Here is a 13,307-nt window from a genome sequence, read left to right on the forward strand (position 1 = left end):
CACAGATGCACAAAGCCCTGGGTTTGATCCCCAGGAGTACCAACTAGATGTTGTGGTGTGTGCCTGTAATCCCAGCACTCAAGAGATGGAGGCAGGAGGATCAAGAGTTCAAGACCTTCCTCAGTTACACAGCAAGTCTGAAGCCATTCCCATTCTTGGATACATGAGACCCTGTCCCTACCTAAAATTAAAAGGGGAGGAGAGCTAGCTAGCATGTAGCTCAGTCAGTTGAGTGCTTGCTTGACGGGCTTGAAGCCCTAGGTTCAATCCCCCACCTCGGAAAACCAGGTATAATGGCATACACCTGCAATCCCAGTACTCAGGTGATGGAAACAGGGAGATGAGAAGTTCAGGGCCTTCCTCGGCTACCTAAGGAGTCCAAGGCTAGCCTGAGAGACTCAAGACCCTGTCACAAAGCAAACAAACAAAAATACAAAGGGGCACTCTGGACGGTGAACGGCTCCCGATGAGGAGAGGGGCTAGGGTAAGTGAAAAGCCATGGAAGAGAGAGGAGTGTAAATGCTTGATGAACCCTCCCCGCAGTAAAGAACCCTGCTGGAGTCAGGCTGGACAGATACCCCAACCTCCCGAGGGCTTGGAAGCCCCCCACCTCCATCCGGCACCTCCTCGGGTTGGTTAACCAAAACTGCATGACCTCATGTGTTATGGCTGCAGAGGCGCAGAGGAGGCCAGATCCGGTGTTTGTATTGAAATTAATTGGGGACTCATGGATGATGGAGGCTTTAAGGAATGCATAGGCCCCCTATGTGATCCTTCAAACAATGGTGTTGCTTACGACCACCAGAGTCCCCCAAAGGCCATATCTGTACATCCACAACCCTCCTCTTGAAATAATAATCATAGACAGATTCAAAACTTTAAAATATAAAGTTGTACCTGAAGGTCCTGGGGGTGGGAGAAGAACGGGTAGGGGGGTACCATTTAGCCAAGCCGCCCCACCATTTTATTAGCCTAGGACACAGAGACCCCATTTTACCAAGGCAACAGCTTGTCAATCAGGAAAAGCCCATTGCTCACCCCCAGACCTGATTTATGGTGATTCAAACGGGAGATGCTGCCAGGAACAGGCCAGGGCCAGGAAAGTTTCATCTGTCTGGAATCCGACAGGAAAAATGAGGCTGGAAATTTCAGAGGAAGCTGGGATCTGTGCCGGTCACAGCGCCTCTGTTTGTGCTCGCTCAGCTGGCTCCTGTTAGCAGCTCAGGGGCCGCGGAGGAAAAGCGCCCGCCAGGTTTTTCCATCTCTCCAGAACCTTGAGCCTGATCCCCAGGCAGCAGCTGCTCCTGTGACCTCCGACCCCAAACTACAAGAACCTTCGCCAGGTTTTCCCCAAAGCCTCCAGCCCTGGGCTGTATCTTAAATCAACATCTTTGTTTCTTCTCTTAGTATGAAAAATGAGAGCGTAGCGAGTCTATCTTTCGGGGTTGTTTGTTTAATCGGACACTTAGCACACTCAAGAAGCAGGGTTCAATGTAAAGAATAATTAATTCAATTTTGTTTTAATTTCCTCCCTTGGAATGGCCAAGCTCTCCAGAGGTGGCCTTTATTGTTCTCCTTGGGCTGGGGGCACCAGGATCCCTGACCTCCAAACCTGATGTTCCGAGCTCTGCAGGGAGGTCAGGGGTCAGAGCTCTGTCCAGATCTGGCTGAGGAGCAATGAGGAAAAGGCTTTTCTTTCTCCTGCGGTGTTTGTTCCGTTCATTCCCTCACTCATTTAGGCCTGTGTCGTGCCAGGCCCTGTAGAGCGGGTGCGGGGAATAGAGTGGAGGATATAACAAGGGTATGACCTGCCCTTAAGGAGCTCACGGAGCCCACTAAGTAAATAACCAAAATGTAGAGACACAGTGGGATACTGAGGTGGGGGAGGGGGCAGGAACAGAGATTGAAGCTGTTTCAAAAGGCAGGTGAGGGTCAGTGAGAAGGTTCAGTTGGTGAGAGAGCTGGCAGCCAAGGCTGATGAACCGAGCTCTGCCCTCAGACCTCCACTCTCAGGCACCGTCAAAAACAAACACCAAATAAACAAAATAATGTTTAAAATAAGAAAGACAAGCGGTGTTGGGGGGGGGTCACATCGAAGGAAGGGACCAAGAGTGAAGCAGGAAAGAGTAGGGGTGTACACACACCCACACCATGGGGAGTCTGGCTAGACTGTAAGGAATAGGAGGGTTAAGCCTTCTCAGGCAGGCTATTTGTTCTGCTTTTAAAAAGAATAAAAGAATTACTGAGCTGGAGACGTGCTTCCATGGTTAAGGGCGTGGGCAGCACGCTCTTCCAGAGGACCCAGGTTTAGTTCCCAGCACCCACAAGGCAGCTCACAGATACCTGTAAGTCCAGCTCCAGATGATCTGATGTCCTCTGCAGGCCTCTGCAGGCATTGCATGCACACGGTCCACAGACAGACACGCAGACAAAAATTCATCCACACAAAATAAAAATAAACGGAAATTTTTTTGAAAGGAAGAAAGAGGATCGGGAAAGATGGCTCAGTGGTTAAGAGCACTGGCTGCTCTTCCAGAAGACCCAAGTTCAATTCCCAGAACCCACACGGCAGCTCACAACTGTCTGTAACTCCAAGATCTGACATTCTCAACAGATACACATGCAGACAAAACACCAATAATAAATAAATACTTTTAAAAAGAAAAAGGAAACAACAAGATGGTAAGGAAGATAGGGCTGCTACGGAGTGCTTTGGCCACAGGGGAGAGAGAGCAGACTCCACTGTGAACACAACGAGGACTGCAAGGCTGATAACCAAAGACTAGAGCAGAGGCAGTGGGCGGAAATCAGTAAGTGGACGCATCGAGGCCATGGGATTCCTGTTGAAGGCAAGCAGGACGATGGGCTGCCTGATGCCTGGGGATGGGGGATCTGACCAATCACAATCAGGAGTGGGGGATTTGCTAAACTCACCCAGCAGAACTCTCTCTCTCTCTCTCTCTCTCTCTCTCTCTCTCTCTCTCACACACACACATTCTTTATATATATATATATACATATGCACACATATATCCATAGATATAGATATATGACTATATGGTTGTAAGAGAAGGCCAAGGGCAAGATTTGGTCAAAAGGATGTCCCAGAGAACCCTGACTCAAGTTTGGTCAAAAAGAATTGATGTAAATTCAGGCAACAGGGAGTCTGAGCAGAGGGCACTGGAAAGTTTCATTGGGAACCAGGGAGATGAGATGTGCAGGTGCCCTGGGTGCCATTGTGGAAGCTGGGGTTCAAAGGGCAGGACTGGCGGTGAGGAATCAGTCAGGAGAGATGGCGGGAGCTGCCACACTGGACCTGGGCAAGGTAGTGTGTACCATAAAATCAGCACTCGGTATGCAAAGGCAGGAGGATCACAATTTTAAGGCGGCCCTGGACTACACAGCAAACAGACAAAAATCCCCTATAGAAATTTCTAAGAAAAAGAAAATCTAGCCCTGTCCCATATACACTGCCCAGTCCATCTCTCCAATCAAGCTTAGCACTCGGTCTCAATAAAACTTTATTTTAACAAACAGGCAATTGACCCATAAACAATAGCCCTTTTCTATCTCTCTTTCTCCTTCCCCCTTCCTTGTCCTCCCCATCTCCTCCTCGTAGATCTCCTTTTCTTCCTCCTCCATCTCTTCCTTCTCTTCCATCTCTTATTCCTCCAGATGTCCTTTTACTCCCCCTCTTGCATTTATTTTTCCTCTTCACCCCCCTTCTCTATTCCTCCTCTTTCTCCTCCTCTCTCTCCTCCTCCCCCTTTTATGGTGCTAGTGCTTGAACTCAAGGCTTCCATTACTCTAGGCAGGCTTGACCACTCAACTGAAACTCTACCCCTTAATTTTATTTATTGTTATTAGTGAAAGAATTTCGGTGTGGCTGACGTTTTTAGACCCATGAAGGCCCCTTTACACCTTCTCCCAAAACCAAAGCCGTCCTAAAAGCCTTTTCCTAGACTCCAAACCCCAGTGAAAAACCAATATTCCACAGAAATAGCTCACATTCTAATTCAGCTGGAACTTGCCAAGGCTCTGTGATCAACAGCCCCTCACAGAGAGCGCCGCAGAAGTCAGACCCTTGGGTTGTCTCCTGTTCCTGTGCACCTGGGAAGTGTTTTTCCTAAACTCAGCTGCTTTCCCTGTAAATGAAGAGTCATGTTTGATACTTTTCATTCCGTAAAAGGCAAAGTTGACCAAACCTTCCAGACTCTCCTAGGGCAAACACAAGACATGAGACCTGTATTCCCAAGACTGTAGCCTCATCCCATGGCTTAAAAAAAAAATCTAAGCCCAGGGACAGAAATCATTCTGGGATGGTTGGTTTTATCTACCTGACACAACATAGAATCACCTGGGAAGAGGGTCTCAATGAGTGATGGTCACATTGCCGTGGCCTGTGGGCATGTCTGTGGATGACTGTCTTAATTCAGTTAACTGATGTATGAAGACCCATCCTACAGTGGGTAGCATCATTCCCAAGGTGGGTGGGGATCCTGAACCGAATAAGAGTGCAGAAACCACCGGGCAGTGGTGGCACACGCCTTTAATCCCAGCACCTGGGAGATAGAGACAGGCGGATCTTTGAGTTTGAGGCCAACCTGGTCTACAAGAACAAGTTCCAGGACAGCCAGGGCTGTTACAAAGAGAAACCCTGCCTTGTAGAACAAAACAAAAAATAAATAAAAAAATAAAGAGTGCACAAACCAAGCTGAGTGCAAATAAGGGGCTCACATGCGTTTTTCTCCACGCTTTCGTCAGGAGTCAATAACCATCAGGTGGTGGTGGTGCACGCCTCTAATCCCAGCTCAGGAGGCAGAGGCAGGCGGATCTCTGTGAGTTTGAGGACAGCCTGGTCTACAGAGTGAGCTCCAGAACAGTTGGGGCTACAAAGAGAAACTCTGTCTTAAAAAAACAAACAAACAAACAAACAAGAGTCCTAACTCTCCTTCTATCCAGAAGGATAGAAATAGAAATAGAGCTTTTGGCAGTGAATGCCTTTACCCACTGTCCTGGGGTTTCTCCTGCTGTAATAGACCACGATCAAAAGCAACTTGAGAAGGAAAGAACTTTCACCTTGCAGTTCTACAACACAGTCCGTCATCAAAGGAAGTTGGGGCAGAAAATCAAGGCAGGAACCTGAAGGCAGAAAGCAAAGCTGAGGCCATGGAGGAATGTTCCTTAGTGACTTGCTTCTCATAGCTTGCTTAGCCTACATTCTAAAAAAACAAAACAAAACAAAAACAAAAAACAAAACTCTAGGCCACCTTCCCCCAGGGGTGACACTGCCCAGAGTGAGCTAAGCCATCCCACATTAATAGTCAATCAAGAAAATGCCCTACAGGCCAATCTGGTAGGAATATTCTCACAGTTGAGATTCTCACTCCCAGATGACTCCCGCTTGTATCAAGCTGACACAAAGCTAACTGGGACCCCCACTGAGCCATCTCACCAGCCACTTGGACCCGGTTCAAGAAGAAAACACTGGCAGCCACAGAGCAGAGGAACAGACGAGACGAGGGTCTGTGGGTAGAAGATTCCATTGGAAGATTTCACGAATGAAAGGAGAAATTAGAAAGTCCTGAGTCAGAGCAGTAGTGGAAGAGGCAGGAGGCAGGGACGGCTGTCAGATATCATGCCAAGAAGCCACACAAGCTGGTGAGTATTGAGCCAGAAGGCAAGAAAATGGAGGCGTTGAGATCAAGGTGTAGTTTTGAGATTTGGGCGATTGTGCACTGCGGTAAGGGTGCGCTTTTGTGTGAATGTCTGCCGTGCGTTTAAGTGAGGGTGAGGAGGGGAAGCTGAAGAGCAGACGACGGGCTCCACCGTGGACCTGTGGCTCTAGGATGCGTGAAAGATCGTTCAGGCAGAACGGCCAGTTGGGAAATGATGGGCTCGGGACTCAGGGTTTGGGGCATGATCAGACTGCTACTGGGCTGTGTGCACAGAGGATGTGGGCAAAGGGCCCGTGGCCCATGAGCTGCTTGGATAGAGAGCATGAGCAGACCTCAGGGTGAGAGGTCACAGAGGGTGAGAGGTCACAGAGGATGGGTGCAGGAACTGAGCACCGGGGCTGGAAAGAGGGTTCTGTGGTTACAAGCATGGACTGCTCTTGCAGAGGCCCTGAGGTCACTTCCAGGCATCCAACATTGGGTGGTTCACAACTGCCTGTAACACCAACTCCAGGGGATTTGATGAGCTTCTTCTGGCCTCTGTGGGCACCCATACACACATGGCATATGTTCACACAAAAGCACACCCATCACCCATTCACATAAATTTAAAAATAAATAAACAAAAGGAATGCATTAAATAACTAAATAGAACCGAGCATCACCGAGGGCTAGCCAGGACGGTCAGGAGAAGAAAGCCTAGGAAAGGGCGGCTAGGAGTCCAGGAGAGCCGACACACTGGAGGAGGGGAGTCCACGTGGCAGATGGGAAGGCATGAAGACAGGAGCCAACTGTAGCTTAGAGCTGCTGGCTGTAGGCGAGTTTAGCTAAAGGAATTTCAACATCGGCCAAAATCTGCATTTCCATTAAGCCGTGTTGGGATTCAATCCCAATTTGGGGTATTAAGAAATGACACAGGAGATGTGTGTGGGGGAGGAATCTAAGGGATGATGGGGTCCTGAGGGCCAAGGTCTTCAGGAGCAATGAGTTCATTCATGATTAATGGGCTTATCTTGAGAGTGGTTGTTACAACAGCCTGTAACTCCAACTCCAGGCTAGCTGGCAACCTCTTCTGGCCTCTGTAGGTACCTGAACTCACATATACACGCATACACAAATTAGAAAATAAATATGGGGGCTGGAGGGATGGATCAGTGGTTAAGAGTACTGGCTGCTCTTCCAGAGGATCTGGGTTCAGTTCAAGGATCTACATAGAGGTTCACAACAGTCGATAATTCCAGTTCCTCTTCTGGTACACATACAGACATGCAAGTAAAGCACTCATACATGTAAGAAAATAAATAAACCTTTTAAAACTTAATAAAGTTTTTAGGGCTGGTGAGATGGCTCAGCCGTTAAGAGCACTGACTGCTCTTCCAGAGGTCCTGAGTTAAATTCCCAGCAACCACATGGAAACATACAAGAGTCTATAAGGGGATATAACGCCCTCTTCTGGAATAAAGGTGTACATGCAGCTAGAGCACTCATAAACATAAAATAAATAAATATTTAAAATAAAAAATAAATGAATGTTTTAAAGCTTTTCGATTTTTTAAAGGATTTATTAAAAATTTTAATTTAAAACCCTGTTTAGCTGTCTCCTGAATTGTCCTCTCGTCATTCCTGCTGCAAGAACTAGGAGCTGAATAAGCCTTTGTTCTTTTTCAATCTTTATCACGTGTACATATGCATGTCTACATGCTTGTACATACATGTGGAGGCCAGAGATCATCTTGGGTGCAGTCTCTAGGAAGACAACATTCACCTTGTTTTTTCAGACGGTGTCTCTCACTGTTCTGCAGCTCATGGACTAGGCTGGACTGGCAGGGACCCACCTACCCGGGACTCCCAGTGATGGCATTACAGGTGCAGGCCACTTCTTGGTTGTGGGACATCCAAGTCAAGTCCTCCTGCTTGGGCAACGATCACTTCACTAACCAAACCATCTCTCCAGGCCAAGTCTTTATTCTTTATAAATGACCCCGTCTGTTGATATTCCAAGGTAGCAGCGGAAAAACAGCAGCAACTACCACATCCTTTTCAAAGGAATACTGGGGAAAGGCTGAGGAATCCATGAGAAGGAAGGTGGGGGGCAATGAGTGTAGACAGCTCCCTTAAGACGTTTTTGAGAAGGAGGGAGAGGTAGCATTGTGTGGATCGGAGAGAGCAGGTGTGTGTCTGAGTGTTTGTGTGTGTATGTCTGTGTGTTCTGTGTAGCCATGTGTATATGTTTCTCTGTGTGCCTGTGTCTGTGTGTGATTCTGTATTTGTGATTGGAAGCTGCCCTAGAACAGTGGTTCTCAACCTGTGGGTCACAACCCTTTCGGGGACTTAAAGGGGTCTTTATTAAGGGTCACCTAAAACCATCAGAAAACATGGATATTTCCATTGTGATTCATAACAGTAGCAAAATTACAGTTATGAAGTAGCAATGAAAATAATTTTACGGTTGGGGGGTCGGCACAGCATGAGGAACGGCATTAAAGGGTCATTAAAGGGTCGCAGCGTCAGGAAGGCCGAGACCACTGGACTAGAAGATGGGACAGAAACTGGGAGGTGCCTGGGTACCTCGTGGGTGAGTTAACAGGACGGACTGGCCCACCCCGGCTCATGCGTCATCTCAGTTTCTCTCATAAGTCCTATGAAAAGTCCCCGGGACTTGGGTGGTAAGACAGTTCAGGGAGTACAGGCACTAGACTACGGAGCCCAGCCACCCGAGGTGATTGCTGGGACCCACATGGTCGAAGGGAAGAACTGACTCCCTCAAGCTGTCCCTGGCTTCTACGTGTGTGCCACAAGAAGTAAATAAATGTAGCTGGATGGTGTCCTGCTTCTAGGAGCTGCTTCTGCCATACAGGTGCTCTGCCGGCCTTGCTTCATCATCTTCAGCAGCCACACAAAATCCTCCCCCCAAAAAAAAAACCCTCCCATCTGAACCCACTCTCCCGTTGTTCGTGAAATCCATCCTCTCTATTCAAAAGACGGGAACCTGGAGCCAGGGATTCACAGGGAGTTTGATGTGACCATTAGCTTCTGGCACCCCAAGCCTGGAGTAAAAGTCTGCCTGTGGCTAAGAAGCCTCCATTGCACTTAAAGGTTCCCTTCCCCCCATTTCCCTTCCAGACATCTTCCTGAAGCAAGTGTGAACCTGGAGAGGCTCAGACTTGGCAGTCTGAGCGTGGGCACGGACCTCTGCTCTCAGGCCACCGTAGCAGGGTGCCCTGTCCTCAGTGGTGGGGAAGGGGTACGACTCAGGCCCCTCTCCACTCTCAGCTGTCTTCTCCCTACCTTCTCAATTGGTCTGCCCTGCCCCTCCCCAGATGAACTGCCTGCAGAGGACCGACCCAGGGGCCACTGTCTCGCCTTCCAAAAGTCCTTCCAGAGCCAAATTCCAAACGCCTCACCTCCCACATCCTCTGGCCGGCTCACCAGCCCCCAGACGACCCACCTCTTGAAGTAAAGAGAATTAGAGACCAGCAAAGGCGGAAGATGACGTCAGTGGACATTGTCTGAGACCTGCAAAACAGAAGAGGAGCCGTCTATGGAGAGGCCACAGGGTGGGGACCTTAACTGACCCCTTGGCCCACCTGCATGACTGCTTCTTCTTCCTCCAACCCTTCAGGCCTCCAAAGACTCAACTCCATGGGAAGATCCTGTCTGGCTTACAGCGGGGCGGACCGCTCACCTCTCTTTATTACCAGAGCATCTGGTGGCATTGTAATTGAAATTTTCATTCTAATTATTTCAGTCAGCCAGAAGAGCAAGCAAGACCAAGAGCAACCGTGGCACCGTGATGCCGCAGACAGAGGCACGCGTGGAAGATGGGTGACCAAGCAGAGACGGGACAGGAAACGAGCTGTGCTCAGTGAACCAGAGCCCAGGGTGTAATCCGACTCCCAGCTCAAATGCACAACTCTGCCTTTCAGAGAGGCAGGGCTGACAGGGTCCACATATACCCAGAGCGCAGATCCTCCACAGATCTGCCCCCACCCGACTGCCTTTCCAACCCTCACTGTATTTTCTCAATTCTCCACTGGTCCAACAATCACTTCTCCTTGCTCAAAGCAGCAGTCAACAGATGATGATGTTATGGATGTAGAAGATGATCTCAGAGCGAGGGTATTGTGGCCCATGTCTGTAATTTCAGCACTGGGGAGGCAATGGCAGGAGAATCTCTGCAAGCTCCGGTCAATTTGGACTACAGTGTGAGCTGCAGATCACCAGGGCTATATAGTGAAACCTCATCTCAAAACTCACAAACACACCAAAAAAAAAAAAAAAAGTAAGGATGTCCAGGTATGAGCTTGAGTGCTTGCCATACAAATGCCCTGGGTTCAGGTCCTACCCAGTACAACAAAATATAACTTGAGAGTGTCCTTTCAAAAAGATGCTTCAAGGGCAGGAGAGATGACTCTGCACTTAAGAGAACTTGCTGCTCTTACAGGGTTCAGGCTCCCAACACCCATACAAGGCTTCAGGAGGATCTGGCGCCCTCTTCTGGCCTCTATCTGTACTGCATCCACATTCACATACCTATGCACAGGCACACAGACATTGCACACATTAAAACAAATCTTTAAAAGAAAAACAATGTTTCACTCCCCACACAGAGCCTGTGGCCATGTGCAAGAGAGTGAGAGAAGCAAAAAGGAAATAAACACAGTGACAATATTTAACCAGAATATTTGCCTGTGTTAACTTTTTATCCTTGCAATGAAATAACTCAAATTAGTTACTTGGAATAAAATGATATTACCATAATTTCTTCTTCTTTTGTTTAATTTTGTGGCATTGGGACTCAAACCTGTGGATGCTAAGCAAGGGCTCTACCACTGAGCCACACCCTCAGCCCTGTGTGTGAAATGTTAAATAAAGCACCATTTTTAAATCATGTTGATTAAAGCCCAGAATTCTGGAGGCTAGCTGAAGCAGGAGGCTGGTAAGTTTAAAGAACAGAAGTTTGGTAGACACTACATAGCAAGATTCAGCCTCAAAAAAAAAATGGTGTGGTAGGCCAAGCCTTTAATTCCAGTGCTTAGGAGGCTGAGGCAGGATGATCTCTAAGAGTTCAAGACCAGCCTAGGCTACAGAATAAAACTTTGTCTCAAATAAACAAATAAAACAACAAAATCATGTGGACTAAAGGCTGTTCATGGGAACACTGGTGAAATCTAATGAAAGCCTCCCGTTTTAGTTTCGTTTCTGTTGCTGTGATAAAATACCCTGGCAAAAGATGATTCAGAGGATGGAGGGTTGTTTTTCCTCACGATTCCAGGTTATTGTCCCCTAAGGACGGGAAGTCAAGGCAGCAGGAACCGAAAGCAGCTAACAGGTCAAAGCGGCAGGAACCAGAAACAGCTAACCCCGTCACATCTGTCACATCCGCAATCGAGAGCAGAGAGAATGAATTAATGCATGCTTGTCTTCTTGTGCTCAGCCCACACCCCATACATACTGTCCAGGACCCAGCCCATGTTGGGAATGGTACAGCCCACATTCAGGCTGGGTCTTCTGATATCAGTTAACCCAGTTAAAATAAAAGGGGGGAGGGTTGGGCATGTTCACAGCCAACCTGATCTAGACAGTCCCTCACTGAGACTCTCTTCCCAGGCAACTCTAGGCAATGTCGTGTTGACTCTTAAAACTAACCATCTTGATATATTAGCAGTGTAGAGTTCTCAGTTTTTCCCAAAGTGCCTGGTTGTGTGGGTTGTCACGAGATGAGATGCTGGGTAAAACATCTAAGCGCAGCTTTCCTCTAAAGCAAATGAGTTGTTTTTGGTTTCTGTTGTTGTTGTTTTTTAAATATTTTTATGTTTATTTTATTTTTATGTGCACTGGTGTTTTGACTGTATGAGGGTGTCAGATCTTGGAGGTACAGACAGTTGTGAGCTGCCATGTGGGTGCTGGGAAATGAACTCAGGACCTCTGGAAGAGTAGCCAGTGCTCTTAACCGCTGAGCCATCTCTCCATGGCAGCTTTCCTGTAAAGCTAATAAGTTTATTTTTAAATACCACCATCCACGGTAGCTCATGCCTGTAATTCCAGAACTTGAAAAACTGAGGCAGGAAGATCAACATGAGTTCAAGGCCAGCCTGGACTACATAGTCAGTGCCAAACCAATCTGGATAAGATAAAATAAAATAAATATCATGTAATGACATCTGGCTTCCTGCTCCCAACCTACCCTCAACTCAATGGCTTGGCCCACGGTCGTCTCCGTCAGACACTTTCTGTGGGAGACTAGGAACACCACGAAGAGAGCTGAGAGAAGGGGCAAGGCGTGTGGTCCTGGGCATGTCTGAGCCACAGCAGACATCATGGGCCAAAGCCCTGGGACCAGACATCATTTCAGGTCTACTGGACATTTGTTCATTCATAACAGCAAGCTAAGCAGGGAGCCAGGCCGCCCTAAGGCTGGGATGTGGGAAAGATCACTGCTTAAGAAAGGCTGGAAAAGAGCTCGGCCATAGACCATATGCCTAACGTAAACAAGTTCCCAAGTTTAGTCCCTGGCACTCACACACTTAAAAAAAAAAGTGAATGATTCAAAAAGACACACAGCCTCCTCTGTCATGGGACCGGGGCCTCCGAGAAGAATGGGTGTGCATACGAAGCCCACCGGGACCCATGGGGAAAGACTTCACAGAGAAGGTGGCATCGGGTACCAGGTGTTCCTTGTCAACCAAAGATCACCCTGTCACATCCTGTGCTTCGTGCGGCTGAGGAGCGGAGCGAGAGGGATTCCCCCCCCCCCCCGCCCTCAGCTCTCTCAGAAAATATCAAGTGTTGGGGGCACCATAAAACCATAATCATCATTGTCATCATTGTCACTACCAGGTCTCTGAGGGAGCCCAGGGTGAAGGGAGAACAGGCCTAGGGAACTAGGGCTGCTGGCCCATCCCCGCGGCCTGAAAGGCCACAGGGGCTTGTTGACACAGCTGGGGAAGAAAGGCTCTATCCCCGCCTCATTAATCACTTCTACACAGGAGCTCCAAGGCAGGGGCACCCCAGGGACACTGGACTAGCTCTCACAGGGTTAGGAGAGTTGGGAGGAGGGGTGTCCTGGCCTCCATGACACCTGGCTCAGGATGCAAGGAAGCTCTGAAGAGACCAAGTACCATGGCAGGAGGTTGGCCGGGCCCCAGGGACCTGCAAACAGGGGATTGCCCAGTCAGGATGTTTGTTCTGAGAGGAGCAGCCTTCCTGCCTGGAGGTGAAAGCTTCCAGCCTGGGCTGGTAACCCCCAACACAGGGGTCCCTGGAGGAGCGTATATTTTCCTCTTTCCCATTTAGCCAACCGTGTCAGCTGCTTGCCATGTGGCTCCTGACCCTGCCTTAACTCTACCTGGAGGGGCTGGAGGTAGGGGTTCTCGGAGGATAATCTGAAGACATCCTGGGTCACCAAGCTTTGCTAAAGGCAACTCAAGCCACATGACTTAGTTCTTGAGTACAGGAAGAGACAAGATGAGGAGTCAGAGGGACCATTTCTCCGTCTTTCTCACTTGTGGCCAAACATGTGCTGAACACCTACGAGGTGACAAGGGCCACAGCACAGAGCAGAGGGAAGGGCCAAGCGCCCCTGAAGCTCACCCAGAAGCTACAACCGGAAGGCAAAGGATGTCTCAAGAG

Source organism: Myodes glareolus, chromosome 9, assembly GCF_982192425.1.
Source record: "Myodes glareolus chromosome 9, mMyoGla1.1, whole genome shotgun sequence".
Lineage (NCBI taxonomy): Eukaryota > Metazoa > Chordata > Mammalia > Rodentia > Cricetidae > Myodes > Myodes glareolus.